Here is a 4,949-nt window from a genome sequence, read left to right on the forward strand (position 1 = left end):
CCTGCGAAAGAAAGCATCCCCTTTTATAAAGCGCCACTCCCTTTTGCGGACGCTAAAGTATTCAAGGCCTGAAACATGATGTCCAATCCACCATTTAAGGTCGAATTGATGGACGCTTTCAAGCAGCTGTCCATGGACACCGCAATAACCGACCTTCATTTTTTGTTGCCTCTTATATTGCTTATTTCACTTCATCGTTACTATACCAAGCCAAGTCATTGCTATTTTATATTCTATCATTTTGTTCTTCTCCCCAGAGGCTCGCCAAGGCCTGCTTCAGTGGCTCAGTATTTCGGTAAATCAAGCGAAGGTCAGCAATGGTGGCTGTAATGGCGGCTGGTCAGCAATGGCGGCTGGCTCGTGTTTAAAGCGTCTATAGCTCTTCTCGCTCGGAAATTTGTTGATAAGTCAACTACACTGCCGACACAGCTAGTGGCGAGCACGACACCGGCACATTCTCGAATTCTACTCAAACAAAATGCTGATGAGCACAAAATCTCTTTGCCCAGATTGGCGCAACGAATGAGCTCTTTATACTACACTAGTGGCTTTGATTAAAGTATTTAAATCTAAATGCAAATAAAAAAATCTTTCGACTGCTTGTTCGTGCTAACTCCTGCACATTGTTAAAGGTCGACAACCTGCGCTTTTGTTTTTGCAGTCATGGTAGTCATGACTGTATATGCGACAGCCCTGGACACTGCCCGAGACGATATTCAGTAAACTGCACAAATGAGCAATCTTTCAAGAGTGTCACAAAAATCTCTAACTTCCGCGCCACAAAAAGGCAACGTTTATTTTCACTACAATCTGTAAAAGTATTGTTCACATGTGAATGAAAACACAACCCAATATGTTATTATTTCCTGCCTGCTCCGCTCCATTTATAAGCCAATTTCCGGAAAATTAACTTCTTTTTGTCGATGTGGTGCTGCTGCCAGTTAACGGATGTTACCATGGTGATAGTGAACCTGCATGGGGCATATGTCTTGGACCTGCTGTCGGCCGCTGGGAGAAGTGAGCATTTGTTACAAGTCTTTTCTAGTCCACCATCGCTTTCGACTTAGTAGTTGTAGCATGAAGACACGTTATTTTACGCCAGAAAAACAGGGTGGGGGGGGGGGGGGAATGGAAGGAGGCGTGTTGACGGCTACGAGGCCTTGGCACCTTGGCGTATTGCGTATAGACATTTAACACACAAAGGAAAAGTTGGATGCCACCTTTGGGTCCACTCATGTACAAAGTTTAAGAGCGAACGCAAGTTGCCGGCCTGGATGTCTGGTGCACAGGGCGAGAAGACCCAGTTCTCCAGGCAGGCTATCCGTGACCTTAGTGCGAGCGTCTCTTACAAGACAACAGCAAGGTGCTCGAGGTTGGCTGTCTCGTCTTCCCTGCAGTAGTTGCATCTTGCAGACTGGACGCACGACTGAGTTAGATCGTTTGCTCGCTTCGCGCACCGGGAGTTGGCCTAACAGCCCTCACTAACTTGGTCATCTGCATCGTCGTCCGCCGTTGACCGGGTCGAGCTTGCTGATCTCATTTTCCAGAGTAAGAGAGCTAAGCTTTGAATACTCCTGAAGTAAAATTAGCATCAAAATACACTTTCTATAACAGTTTGAAATTACCGCTTGCTGGCCCAATGAAAAAAAAAAACAAAACAAAAAAACAACGTAACCCTCTTCACGCACCAGCACTACTTCAAGACCCTCAGAAGCTGGCCTGGCTGAAACGGTATCAATTGTAAAAATTCACAGTTCATTTTCAAACGTGGAAGCACATGGACGCACCGTTTGATTAACCTGAACTGGAGGAGGTCCATACTCACAATCTCCTAGAGCCGGCGAAATAACTTAGACAGTTTTAGTACACTTGTGCACCAAGGTTGTATAAGGGTTCTTCGAACTCTTCACTACATCATGGGAAATGTATCACGCATACTCGAAGTGACCGAAAACATTGTGCATCATACCCGTATTTATAAAAAAACTGAAATCGCATCTTGTATCTGGTATCGTTTCGTCCAACCGCGTTGTCTTCTTGTGTCGGCCAAGTTACAGGAAGAATGATGCACAAACGAGTGATTGAGTGTGACCCTGAACAAAACAGGATACGCATTTTGTCGTGGTGGGTTTCAGTGACCGACGGTATCCCTTAATAATATTCTTGTTCTTACAACTAAAACATTTTGGCGGACGACCACAGCCGTAGACATTGATATTAAGGGTGTGTGTGACTCACGAGGCAGTAGGACAGTTCTCTACACGTTACACTATACACCGGTGTACAAGTACATTCCTTCGCGCAAATTTTTAACTGCACGCCCAACAGCGTGTATTGTTTCTGGTAGTGTGGAGCCGGGAGATACTTACTCCTGGGCTTTCGAGGATCGCCCTCCTAAGACTTGCGAGCAAACTTGACGAAATGCAAAATTTCGGCGTTACTCTATACGCGGACAATATCGGAATATGGAGGTCATCACTCGCGCTAAAACTTAACAGAGTCAGCTTACAGAGAACTATCGCGACCACTTCATCTCCTAAAGATTTCCCTCCGATTAAAAAAATGCTTTGTAAACTCCTAATTTCACCAAAAACAAAAACAAAAACAAAAAAAAAAACGTGATTATTCTTTTTGACTGCTTAATAAAAACGCAACGAGCGCCGAGCTTTCAGGATCCAATTGTCGGTTCGGAGCCAATGCGATTTCCGCTCCAACCGATAACGACGCCGAAGGACGAATCATAAAGCCGGAAGCGTGAACACGAAAAGCCACGCCTTGCGTTTCTAAAGCTGGCAGCACCTACGCGTATATATTTGATATTAAAACGCCACTGCGATGCTGCAGAGAGCGGAAATTCTCTAGCGTTGTACTACAAATTTCTACTCATCCCGTCGCGTAATGCAATCAAAGCACTGACTTTGCAGCCAAGGTTGCTCGAGTTTTCTTTTAATATCGGTTTGCTACTTTTGTTTTTACAGTTTTCAAGGCAACAAAGAGTTACGTGACTAAGGACGTTATTACATACCCCGTGGACACCTTCGTACTGCATCGTTAGAAACACGTGCTCCGCGTATGTCTAATGCAGAATGTGCATGCCTGCAGTCTGTACGCCACTCTCTCACGTCGCACCACTGCGGTGCCGCTCTTGTCGGCTCTGCGCATGCGCAAATCTCCGACCCATCTGGTTTCTGCGGAAGCGCAGTGCCAACACTTGGTGTGGCCAAGCCCGCGCTCGCCCACACCAGGTATGGTGCCCACATCAGGGTTTTCAAATACAGGTTTAGAAACACCTGTGTTTGGTGCGTTGCCTAGGTCACGTGCCTGTTCGCAACACTTTGCAACCTGGGAGGGTTGCAAGGGAAAGAAAGAGGCCAGAAAACAGCGCTCCGCTTGCTTTAGTCTTCGTTATTTCTTTCCTGCTACAGGGGAGGAGGAAAGAAAAAGGAAAAGCGTGAAACATACGTTGACGTTCAAAGCCCTCCACAAGTCACGTATCACAAATGCGGACAATTTCGACGTCTGACTGCAAGATTCCTCTTCGATAAAAAAAAATACAGAAACGAGAAAGCTCTTCCTCACTTACCGTACAATCTTTGCGGATTGCGTTATCCGCAAAGTTGTAACGGAATTTTTTCTCCCTCGCGCAGAATCTGGAGTAGGCGATTGCTTCCTTTATTCTTCTGACTCGTGCCTATCTTGCGCCTGTTATTTATATATATGCTTAAATTTTGTTGTACAACGTCACAATGTCGCGTCAATCTATACCCACGGCACGTGCGCAGCCTAAGGCTCATTTTTTTACTCGTGTACTCTCACGGAGATATTTATACAAATATTCATCCCGAAACATCAGCTACAGGTACAAGTTTTGAATGCATAAGATTACATTTCATTAACCCGCCAGGGCGAAAAACGAACAATGATCGAACCGTTAATAAGCAAGCGCTTGCACTGTCGAACTTATTTTCCCTTATAAAAGCTGTTTCTATTTTCTACTTGGCTCAGTTAAGGGATTACTGACAAAACTAGTGACTTGACTTTCTTAGAAAACTGACGCACGGAAAACAAACTAGTGAAAAAGGATTTGGAGCTCATAATCAGACTTTTTGCGCACAATAAACGTCCATCAAGTACTGGCAGCTCGTGGTTGCCTGCCCGCTTCTTTTTGCATGGGCCACGTGCAGTGGCGTCAGAAGCCCCTCTTCGGTAATAACAATAGGAGAACCTACCGAATGAAATTTTTATAATCATTGAAACACCGAAAATGTGCAATTTGAAAGAAAAAAAAACTCGAACTCGTTGACGCGGAAATAAAACGATTCATGCAAACATTCCGGCGTCTATGATATCACACTTTTATCCTTATTCATGATCTGGTTTTTGATTTGAGAATATTTGTGGCTCTGAAATTGGGGATCGGGAGATGTTCTGTTCAAAGCAATTCTCGGTTCCTTGCCACGTGCTGAAAATGAACTGCGTCGATAGCCGAGACGCTGCACACTGCTCTATAGGCACAGATACACTGCCGCGTTTCAATTCGCCCGACATTGGTCTCGCTAAATTCGGCGGACGGTACTTAGCCGACACTTTCTTGTCACAATGACGCCACGACATGACGTGAACGCGGTGGCGTCAAGTGGCACAACGACGTCGCGTGAATCTGAATTTCGGCTAAAGTCGGCGGAAAAGTTTTGCCCCAAAATCTAGCGCAGAACTTGCGGCATCTTGCGAAATGACGGCCATGTCATTCTGACGTCCCAATGTTGGCACTCTCTGATCCTCGGCTAAATTTAGTGGAAAAAAGTTTTCTCTAAATTTAGCGGAAAAAATTTTCCCGCTAGATTTAATGGGCAACTATGTATGCACACACAAGGTATTTGCTGTGAAACCTTCGCAAAAACAGCTATTCTGGTAAAGATTAAAAAAAAAATAAAAATTCGGGTCAGCAC

The sequence above is a fragment of the Ixodes scapularis genome, unplaced genomic scaffold (genome assembly GCF_016920785.2).
Source record: "Ixodes scapularis isolate PalLabHiFi unplaced genomic scaffold, ASM1692078v2 PGA_scaffold11__112_contigs__length_91849675, whole genome shotgun sequence".
NCBI classification, from domain to species: domain Eukaryota; kingdom Metazoa; phylum Arthropoda; class Arachnida; order Ixodida; family Ixodidae; genus Ixodes; species Ixodes scapularis.